Below are 11,654 nucleotides of genomic sequence, written 5' to 3'. Positions count from 1 at the left end.
CACAGGGCCCATGCACTTTGCCTGTACACCTCTCTCCCACTGCTGGGAGCTGCCCTAAATCTCATTCTCCTGGGGGTCGCTCCCCTTCTCTCCTACCTCGGATCAAGCATGGCCCATTCTGCACTGCTCTTAAGAAAGGCTTACACAGTTTTAACCCCGGTCTGCGAGAAGGAAATACGAAGAAAGCCAGCAGGAAGGAGGTCCCTGGTCTGAGAACAGAAATCATGAGTCATAGATTTGGGGGTTCGGACCGAGGAGCAGCCAGCGATGTGGATGTGCGTGGGTCGGTGGGGATGGAGGAGGCTGACGAACAAGGAAGGCCACAGCCCTTCTCTGCTGAGTAGCCTCCCTTGAAATATTCCCCCTTTGCTCTGCCCTATCGGGTTCTCGGCCCGCGTTCGTCAGGTTGCGGCCAAAGGTCCGGGAAAAGGCGGCGCTCGCGCTCCAGGTCGCCAACCCAGCGGCCACATCACCAGGCTCTCGCTTCCCCCGGGGCGGCGGCGCGGCTGCGCCTGCGCTGGGCGGCCGCGCGGGGGCGGGGCGGGGCGGGCGGCTGGAAGCCCGCGGGCGGAGGGCGCCGGCTCCGGGGCTGTCAGCGCGGGGCTGCGACGGCGCGAGGAGGCGCGCCAGGGGAAGGAGCCACGGCCGCTGGGCAGCCGCCGCCGCCGCCGTGGGGGAACTAGGTGAATATGCCCCTTCCATCCCCTGCCACGGTGCCTCGGTCGCGTCTGAGGAGGCGGGGTCCCCTCTCCTCTCACCGCTTTCCGGGGCAGGTGATAATAGAGGGAAAGTCTAGGCTTTGGCCGCGGCGCGGGGTTCGGGCGCATCCCAGGTACTGGAGGGAGGCTTGAGACCCGGCGGCCGGGGCGTAGGGAGGCCGGGGCAGGGGAAGCGGCCGAGCGGCGGGGCCCGCCCGAGCCGCCGTGTCCCCTCCGGGCCCGCAGGCAGCGCCCGAGCCCGGCCCGCCGCGGCAGCCTCACCTCGGGCGGGAGGGCTGGCCGGCCCTGGGCACCCGCAACGGAGCCGGACAGCTGCGGTGGGTCGTCCCCGGCCCTGACAGTGGACCGGGCAGCGGGTGGTGGCCGAATGATGGGTGGAAGGTGAGCACGGATGGAGACCCTGCGAGTCAGGCTGGGGCACACCCCAGATCCAAGGCTTCAGGGCTCACAATTGCTCCGTGTCACCGTGTTCTTTCATTCCTTCCTTTATATATGTGAAATATATCTCAACTAAAAAAAACCCAAACGTTGATTCATAGAAAGAGATTACGTATATGTATGTAATACATTTGTAGGTATATTACATGTCTATGTAATTTCTTTCTGTAAATGAACAATTTTTTTAAAAAATTGAGATAGAGTTGACATACCATACAATTCATCCTTTTAAAGTGCGGCCTTTAGTATTTTCACCGAGTTTTGCAACTATCACCACCATGCAGAACATTTTCATCACCCCAGAATGAAACCCTATACCCATTAAGTCACTCCTCATTCTCCCCTTATCCCAGCCCCTGGCAACCACTAATCTCCTTTCCGTCTCTATGGATTTGCCTATTCTGTAAGTTTCATACAAGTGGAATCATACATTATGTGGCTTTTAGTGTCTGGCTTCCTTCACACAGCATAATGTTTTCAGGGTTTATCCATGTGTAGCATGTATCAGTACTTATTTTTTATGGCTGGATAGTATTCCATTGTATTGGTGTACCACAATATCACATTTTATTTATCCATTTTCAGTTGATGGACATTAAGGATGTTTCTACTTTTTGGCCATTGTGAATAATGCTGCTATGAACATTTGTGTACAAGTTTTTGTGTGGGCATATGATTTCCATTCTTTTGGGTCTGTATATTTAACTTTTTCAGGAACTGTCAGACTTTTCCCAAGTAGCTGCACCATTTTACATTCTCATCAAACAGTGTATGAGGGTTCCAGTTTCTTCACATTCTCCCCAACACTTGTTATTGACTATTTGCTAGTTTTTATTACAGACATTCCGGTGGGTATGAAGTAGTGTTGATTTGCATTTCTTTATGACTAATTATGTTGAGCATCTTTTCATGTGCTTATTGGCCACTTGTGTATCTGCTTTGGAGAAATGTCTATTCAGATCTTTTGCCCATATTTTAATTGGGTTGTCTTTTTATTGTTGAGTTATATTTTTAAAATTCTAGGTTTGGGGGACGAGCACTGACTGAAAAACCCAACCAACCTGATAACCAAGCAACATAATGCTTCTACTTGGGGGAAGTGAATAAGTGCCATTTAAGTCTGTCAGAATATGCTAACTGTCATTTCTTGGGCACCTTACTGCCCCTTTACCCTTTCTGGTATTTTTGAGAAAAGCCACAAAAAGTGTGTTCATGACCAAAGTCAAGAGAGAACACACACAGTTAGCATTTTCATGTATTCTATGCTTGGTTTGGAAAGTCCCAGTTATCACTTTAATTACAAATAATTAATTTCGGTGGCTAGCTAAGCAAACTAATAAAAAATAGCAAACACCAATTACTCAATTAAAATTTCGTATACTTCTCAGGCAAAGTGGAAGATCTTATTATCCTAAGTTTGTGTAGTCTTCGTTACAGCTATATTCATATTTGGGTGGCAAATAATTATCTTTTATGGCGCTGAAGTTAAGAGCCACTTGCAGCTGAATGAATGCTACTTTGCCTATTTCGTGCTTAATTTCTGAGCACACACAAATTCATCGTCAGCCTCAGGTCTTTCATACAAAAACCACTGAAAAAGACATGATGTTTGCCTCCCAGGAATTCAAGCTCATTTTTCTTTTACTCTAATATAACTGTTCTAAAGTACACTACCAAATTTCAGAGACATTATGGAAAATAAAATTAGAGATTTTCAAGTGGAATTTATTAAACAACTGATTCAAAGTGGGTGAAGAGCCGTCCAGTCCTGCTCTTCAACTACTAAACTTTAAACAATGGAAATGTTATTTAACCCCTTTATGCCTCATTGACCTCATTAGTAGAATGAAGTAATAATTGCAATATATAACCTGAGTCTATGTTTTTGTTTTACCTAATAGAATGATTGTCAAACATACTGAAATTATAACCTATCCAACCTAATACTCATTGTAAACTGACTTACCCAATGGATGACTAAATATCCTGTAGTTACAAATGCTTTCCCAAGTTGGCTTTCTCTGCCCCCTGGGGTTTTTAGTGTCACTTAAAGACTGAAAGTTGGGGAAAATGTAGGAACAACTTTGGGGATGTGATCCCTGGGAAATGCTGATCAGAGCGGACCTGCCTCCCTAATGGGAGATTTTTAGGCACCCCTCAACTTTTCTCTGAAATTACTGTAGTTAGATTTCTATAGCTTAAAAATGTCTGTGTGTGTGTGTATAAAATAAAAAATATATGTATCTCTAGTAGGCTGGCTAGACTGGCAGCCAGTTATTTTATCTTAATGTGAACGAATTTAATCAGATTGCTTTCCTCCAGATCAGCTGCACTGAGGAAATGGGAGTTTTGACGTGAGGAGGGATAGGAGACATTAGTGGTATGGGATCATGGAACATTTTTGAGGTTTGGGGAGAACTTGCTCTATTTCTGAAAGTGTGGGTGTTGAAAATGCAGATCTATGGGCAGCATAAAAGGTCTCGAAGATGAGAAAAGAGAAGCAAGAATGAGAAACAATTTGGAGGGGAAAGTTGTAGGATACAAAGATAGGTTCAACTTCTTTAGACATTTTTGCCCAAGAAAAATTCAAACAAGGAAAAGTGAAAGAAACCTTCATTTCATTCACTTCCCTTTTGCTCCACCTTGTTCCTCTGTGATACTCTTCTCGGACCCAGAAATCAGACTGGGATGACTGTTATTCCTGTTGGAGCCTTTCAGTGTGCTGATTACATCTCTTCTCTCTCCAGATTCTGCAAATTGAGATCAGATTCAAGAAGCCAGATGAGGATTATTGTACTATTAAAATATAATTTAATTTTCGTTTCTGTTAAAGCTGGATTGGAGAATTTAGCTTAGACCCCCACTTCCTCTGTTCCTTCTTAATTTATCTACCCACATGATTCTATAGCACCTAAAAAACTGCAGGTCTCCCCTGCAGGCAGGGAAAGTCCTGTCTTGGGGAGATTTCCTCATAGGAGTTGGAAGGGAAAGGAGAACCTTCTCTTCTTCAAGACAGATAAATCCAAGAGCCAGTGAGAGCTCAGGGCTGGGGCCTGTCTGGAATATTGACCTTTATTCTTATCTCAGCCATTAGATAAGTCACTTTGCTCTAGGAGGAACTGATAGAGTAGGGAGAAAGCAAGGTGTCCCTTTAATCCTGTTTTCTCCTACTTGGAGGAGTGAAAGTTCTCTTGTCCTTGCAGTGAGGCAAATAAGCAGCCATCCTCTCATCAGTTAAGTGCTTGTGGGTAATAGCGTTTTGTAGGCTAGCTTAGGAACTTAATCACCATTTATATAATTGGAACTGAGAATATATTTTCCTTTGAACTGGCTAAACTTCTTAACAGTTTTTAAGTGGGTGCTCATTTCATTGTGTGGTTAAATATATAGATTATTCAAGACCATTTCCTTACTTGCTTGACTCCTCATTGACTGGGTGCCTAATAAGTAACAGGCACTGGGCTAGACTCTCAGGATTCAGCAGAGACCAAGAATGGGTCCTGATGCTTTTGGAGTTTACAGCCTAGAAAGACAATTAGCACACATACAATTACAGTAAAGTTTAATGAATGTTAGAAAGTATAGAGTACTTCAGGAACGCAGAGGAGGGGGAACTAATCTAAGAGGGTCAGGGAAGTGATCTTTAAGAGCTCAGGTCACAAAGTAGCATAGGAAGTAGCCAGAAAAAGGCAAGAAGGAGGATGAGCAAGAATGTTTCCGGCAAACAGAATGTGTGGAAAGGCCAAGAAGTGAGAGAGAGAGAGAGAGAGTGTGGTATATTCCAAAGTGGTAATTTTCCAGCTGCAGGCACCTAGGCACCTACCAGGAGATTGTAAAATTAATTTAGTGTTTGTGAACTGCATGTTTTTAAAAAGAAATAAAATAGAAAATAAGCATGTCACACATAGATACTTTACTAGATTGTGATGTATAAAGTTTGAAAATTCCTACAATGAAGGAAACAGAGAAAAAGTACAGTATGACCACAACCAAAGATCTTGGGTAGGTGGGAATGGTGATACAAGATTTAGTTACCCTTTTTAAACATTTTGGATTTATCTTAGAGGAAATGAGAAGCCATTGAAAAGGTTTAATCAGAGCCTGATAGGATTAATATTTTCTAAGGACCCCTTGGAATACCTCGTTTTCCTCTACTCAAATATAAACTTTGCATTCCTCAGCCCAGTGTTATGGGTATTCCAAAGTCTGGTTCCAGTCTCTTTCTTCTAAAGAATATTTCTATTTTTGGTACTGGAACTTCTCATTTCATAAAGATTCGTGGTTTGCTAAAGTAGCTTTGCATCAAGAGGGAAAAATCTATGAGAGCAGGCCTTGCTTCTGTCCTGTTCACATTGAACATCTGGCATTTAGCATGGTGCCCCATGCCCAGTAGGGACTAGGCAAATCTTTGCTGATAGAGTCTAAATACCCTGACTAGTGGAGCTGTTACATAGTAGTAGAAGTCACCTTGATGTTTCTAGCAATCCTTGCTTTGGGAAAAAGAAAAAGGGTTTTTTTGGTTGTTATTTTCATTATTTATTTATTTATTTGGCTGTGTTGGGTCTTCGTTGCTGTGCGCGGGCTTTCTCTAGTTGCGGTGAGCGGGGGCTACTCTTCGTTGCGGGGCGTGGGCTCCTCATTGTGGTGGCTTCTCTTGTTGTGGAGCACAGGCTCTAGGCACGCAGGCTTCCGTAGTTGTGGCACATGGGCTCAGTAGTTGTGGCTCGCGGGCTCTAGAGCGCAGGCTCAGTAGTTGTGGTGCACGGGCTTAGTTGCTCCTTGGCACGTGGGATCTTCTGGACCAGGGCTCGCACCTGTGTCCCCCACATTGGCAGGTGGATTCCTAACCCCTGCGCCACCAGGGAAGCCGGAAGAAGGTTTTATTAGAAATTCTTTTTGCCAGTTGGATTCATTAGTGATAGAACTCCATTCACTTATTTAACAAAAATTTAATTTAAAAAAAAGTACTCTTGTTATACTAAAACAGTAGTAGAGATAAGGAAAAGAACAACAGACATTCTGACTCTGGGGTTTCTGCTTTCAAGAAGTACAGAACATTGCAGGCTGTTCACAGGAGGAGGCAATCGGGCAGCCATTTATATTTTGTTTGAACAGATAGGTATTCTCTGAGCACTCACCAAAAGGCAGTTTTATGAAGATGGCTGGGGACAAAGAGAATACATTGATTAAAATGTATCAATCATCTGCAGCCAATCCTGCCGACTGTGCTCTTTTCCCCATGGGGGCCTGGTGCACAATGGCTGGAAACAGCAGCCTCCTCGGTAGTGTATGCAGCCTGTTGGCCTGTATAGGTTTCCCTAAGGCACCTTGGAGGCAGCCCTTTCCAGTGGACATTAATGACTGCCATGCTGTCCCCAGTCTAGGCTCCAGATAGGTATGCGTGGTACCCTTGGAAAGCCCCAGGGCACAGTGGTCAGGGTCCACATTGGCCACATCACGATGTCCATCCGCACCAAGCTGCAGAACAAGGAGCATGTGATTGAGGCCCTCCGCAGGGCCAAGTTCAAGTTCCCTGGCCGCCAGAAGATCCACATCTGCAAGAAGTGGGGATTTACTAAGTTTAATGTGGACAAATTTGAAAACATGGTGGCAGAAAAGCGGCTTATCCCGGATGGCTGTGGGGTCGAATACATCCCTCGTCGTGGCCCCCTGGACAGATGGCAGGCCCTGCACTCGAGAGAGCCTTGGTACTGTCCCCTCCTTACTCACGCCCACCAATAAATCCTACTTTCTTGTCCAAGAAAAAAAATGTATCAATCATATGAGCTTAATGGAGAGGCAACAGAAAATAGATTTTGATCTTAGAAGTAAAAATAGAACATCCATATACCCAACAGAACTTACAATTAAGAATTTAAAGATGTCAGTTTGTTGCCAGAGAATGATTGTACTGTCCCAGTACTGTGACTTCACAGAATTGGATCGTGAAACCCAACTGTGAAGGAAAATTGTTTCAGTGTATGGTTTTGATAAGTGGCAAGAGAAGTTATGAAAAATTCATGAAAGGTAGAGAGACTTCAAGTTCTGTTTCAGATTTCTCTTTAATACATTTTTTGAGATATGGAAACTTTGCTAATTAGTTTTGTAAATTAGATTTTATATATCTTAAACATGCATGCTAGGATCAAATCTTGCTACTATAGGATGGCTTTTTAAAAATATTTATTTATTTATTTATTTATTTTTGGCTGTGTTGGTTCTTGGTTGCCACATACAGACTTTCTCTAGTTGCGGGGAGCAGGGGCTGCTCTTCGTTGCGGTGCTCAGGCTTCTCTTGTTGCGGAGCACGGGCTCTAGACACGCAGGCTTCAGTAGTTGTGGCTCACGGGCTCTAGAGTGCAGGCTCAGTAGTTGTGGCGGCCAGACTTAGTTGCTCCGCGGCATGTGAGATCTTCCCCAACCAGGGCTCGAACCTGTGTCCCCTGCATTGGCAGGTGGAGTCTTAATGACTGCACCACCAGGGAAGTCCCTATAGGATGACTTTTAAAAAAATACTAATTGAATTTTATATTTTTATGTTCTAGAGAGTCCTATTTTAAGCAGTGTATTATAGAACTTCAATGGAAACCGTTAACTTGTATAAATTTATCCTAAGAAAATCATTTTAAATATGAGAAAGTCTTATGCACAAAGATGTTCATTTTCATTGCAATATAATTTAGTCACGAAAATATCCTACTATAAGGAAATGATTCATTAAAATGTGGCAATTCTCTTGAAGAAATTTAACCATTAAAAATGCTTTTTTAGATCAATGGTATCTTATTTCTTTTTAAATTAAAAAGTAAAAAGTGCTCAATATAAACAAAAGTTCAAATAATATTAAAAAATGCAGGATTTAAAAAGTGAAAATAGTATTTCAAGTCCTTCCCTACCCTGCTCCCTCAACCTAGGCCAACCCAGTTCTCCAGAAGTCAGTGCTCTGAGCACTTTGGTATCTGTCCTTCCAGGCTGTTTTCTAACCCAGTGGTTTTCCAACTGTGCTCCAAGGAGGGGCTTTGGGGGCTTCCATTAGGTAAGATGGGGACTGAGTGGGGCTTCAACTGGTACTGCTTTGCTTTTACCTGTTTTCTATATTGGGGTTTAGAGTAGGGTTTAATTTAAACAAAGCATTCCCTTGCATTAAAAATAAACGTTAAAAAACAATTAGCCTAATTTAGAAAATGAAGTCCTAACCCCACAGTCAGGAATTCCAGATCTTCCAGTTTACCATTTTTTTGCTGCTTGGTGATACAGATCTTCTACTCAGACCTGCCTGTCCATTTCTGCAGCAGTCGTTTGCCTGGTTGCCAGCCACCTCATTAGGACGTACTTCCCCTTCTTTTTCTCCATCTCTCTAAATCTTGTTATTCAAGGTTCAACTCGTCAATGTTTCGTTCACTCCTTTCAACATTTTTAGTGGACGCCACCTACATTTTGACTAATACTGAGTGGGGAATATGCAGAATTTTGTATCAAAAGCTCACAGACTAGTAAAGAGCAGCCTTCATGTAAATAAGTGCAATTATGTATTATAAAACAAGAGCGTTTGAGGGGCAGATACTAAAGATATGAGAGGTCTCTTCCTTCTACACTACGTTATATGGCACTTGTAAAAAGGGCAATTTATGGTATGGTTACATTTTTGGGTCTTCAGTAAATAATTGCTCATTTATTTATTAACAGAAGATAATGCAGAAGATAATTCACCTGTGAATTAGGTGGTGAGACTTGGGAGGGAGCTGTTTCCATTCTTGAGCAATCAACTGTGTTCAAAAATAACTTGAATCCAACTTGCTAGATTCCGGTGTAGGGCATGGAGTTGGGAGGGAGCACTGAAGGACTTGTTCTGTAATCCTTGTCTCTGTGGCCACTCACACTGGTGTACAGGGAATGCCTGTCATTTCTGCTTTATCATTAACTGGTAAGAAAGTTGTGAATTTGAGTCCTGTGTCGTTATTTTACTGACTTTATAACTTGAGCATATTACTTAACCTCTCTGAGACTCAGTTTCCTGAACTGTAGTGTATGAACATGTCTACCTCCTAGGTTTTCAGAAAAGATTATACAAGTATATATAAACAAAGTCTATTATTTTTGCTTTCAGTGATTTTGATGTTCTGTAGAATGGGTGATTGTTCTCCTCTCTTTGGAGTTTAAGTTTTTAAATATTTGGGAGGACTTATGGATTAGACTCTAGTTCTTTCTTTTTCTTTTTTTTTTTTTGGCCACACCACATGGCTTGCAGGATCTTAGTTCCCCAACCAAGTATCGAACCCATGCCCCATGCATTGGAAGCATGGAGCCCTAACCACTGGACCTCCAGGGACTTTCCTAGACTCTAGTTCTTTGAAGAAGTAGTTTTTTTTTATTCTGAGAGTGGCTTTTTGATAAGCTATTCATATTCCTGGTAAGGTATGAATAAACAATATAGGAAAGTAATAGGGCCAAAGAACATTTAGTGGGGAAATAAATCTTTTTCATTAGTAACCAGTGTATTCTCCTGGGATTTAAAGCAGACTGTTATATCTGTGATCAAGAAAGCAAAATTAATAGGTAGGCCCAGAGTCCAAAGCCTGGCCTATTTTCTTCATTTTATCTGCCACTTTCCTCTATCTTTTACCTAACAAACAGTAAAGAATTTTTATGGTAGTGTTCTAGTACTCTTTGGAAAAAAAAAGTCAGAAAACTCTTGTCTGTCATTTCTGGATTATAGGTTTCAGAATAACCCCAGGCAAACTCATGATGGATTCTATCTTTGTAATATTTCTCATTCCGGTTGAGCAGACTTAGTTCTCTATTCTAGAATAAACCTTAGAGTAATGGTTTAAGGTAGTCTTTTTATTTGTAAATTGTAAAAATGTTATTTAGATATCTTTTTAAAAGTAAAAAAGTACATTAGATATGATATTTAAATTTAACAACAGTATTAGAGCTACTTCCTATTGCAGCTTTCATCTTTTTTCCTTTTAAAACATTGTGGTTCCCTGAAGACCTGTGTTGTTCAGTTATAGGTACCATTTGTTCTGTGTATAGACTGGTCATTATAGATAGACAGTATTTTATAGCATGCTGGCAGTTTAATGAAAAATAGGATGAGTGCAGTGTATACAATGTAAATATTAAACTTTAGTTTATTTTTTAAAGAAAGTAGGAACAAAACAGTTGATCTGAAAATTATAAGGTAGGGGTTTAATACAGCAATGTATAATAACATTTTTGTGATTCTGTGGTCTAGTCTGTTCCTTAGTAAGGGGAGAAAGAGGTGGAAAGTAGGTTTTGAGCCTTTTACAAAAATGTATAATAATGAATAATGATGATGGTAACTAGCTAATACTTATTGAAGGCTCACTACACTGTTCTAAGCACCTTACGTGTATTAAGTCATTTAATTAAGTCATTTAATACATTTAACACAAAGGAGGAGATATTTTTTCATGAGGAAACTAAAGTATAGAGGCCTATGTCCCATAGCTAGTGAAAGTCAGAATTTAAGCCAAAGCAGTTTGACTTTAGAATCAGCCTCTAAACTACTGTCAATATCATTAGTGTGTTGACACTTCTTCGCATTTAATTTTTTGGAAGCAAATCGTCTCTTTTAATTGAAGTGTGGAGATTTGCTGAACAAGTCACTTGAAATTCCCCCGTAAAACCACTCAATGCAAATCATGTTATCGATTTATTCATATAATGAAAGCATTGCACATATCTCGGGAAGCTTTGTACAGTTTCAAACACAGCATAAAGCATTTGCCAGTGATTCCACGTGAATAATACAACTTTGAACAAGCAGTTAATATTCTCCGTTTCAAAATGTGTTTGACTGAAATCTGTGCGCTCAAGTCTGGGATTTTGATTGTGCGTAGATTTTATCATCTGAGTTTAAACTCATATTATTCCTTGGAACAAAACCTATTCTTTTCTCAGTCCCTGGGGGCAGTGCTTAATAGATAATGTAAGCATGTGTCTGAGCATTAGCAAGGGGGCACCAAAAGAGAGAAAAAAATTTAAATAATTTAATATTTTGTAATTTTTTTCAGTTTTTTAAATATATATATTTCAGATTCTTTTCCATTATGGGTTATTACAAGATACTGAATATAGTTCCCTGTGCTACACAGTAAACCCTGTTGCTCATCTCTTTTATGTATAGTGGTTTGTATCTGTTAATCCCATACTTCTAATTTATCCCTCCCCCTCCCTCCCTTTGCCCTTTGGTAACCATAAGTCTGTTTTCTATGTCTGTGAGTCTGTTTCTATTTTTTTTTTTTTTTTTTTTTTTTTTTTTTTTTTTTCTATTTTGTATATAGATTCATTTGTATTATTTTTTAAGATTCCACGTATGAGTCATATAATATTTGTCTTTCTCTGTCTGATTTACTTCACTCAGTTTGATAATCTCTAGGTCCGTCCATGTTGCTGCAAATGACAATATTTCATTTGTTTTTATGGCTGAGTAATATTCCATTGTATATATATACCACTTTTTTATCCATT

The 11,654-nt window shown here is 41.1% G+C and overlaps 1 protein-coding gene and 1 non-coding gene across 2 annotated transcripts in view; both read left to right on the top strand.

Moving 5' to 3' along the window:
- The first annotated feature begins 557 nt into the window (after positions 1-557).
- SLC41A2 (solute carrier family 41 member 2) overlaps positions 558-11,654 on the top strand; it is a 123,649-nt gene continuing 112,552 nt past the window's right edge. The window contains exon 1 of the mRNA XM_067010015.1: positions 558-683. The gene's annotated coding sequence lies outside the window, so the exon portion shown is untranslated. The remainder of the gene's footprint in view (positions 684-11,654) is intronic.
- LOC131767506 (small nucleolar RNA SNORA70) lies at positions 6,362-6,497 on the top strand. Its single transcript, XR_009338716.1, has one exon. It is a non-coding gene; the product is annotated as a small nucleolar RNA SNORA70 (small nucleolar RNA).

This window comes from Kogia breviceps, chromosome 12, assembly GCF_026419965.1.
Source record: "Kogia breviceps isolate mKogBre1 chromosome 12, mKogBre1 haplotype 1, whole genome shotgun sequence".
NCBI classification, from domain to species: Eukaryota; Metazoa; Chordata; class Mammalia; order Artiodactyla; family Physeteridae; genus Kogia; species Kogia breviceps.
Note: the sequence above shows the minus strand (reverse complement) of the source record. Positions and strands in the feature narration are given on the sequence as shown.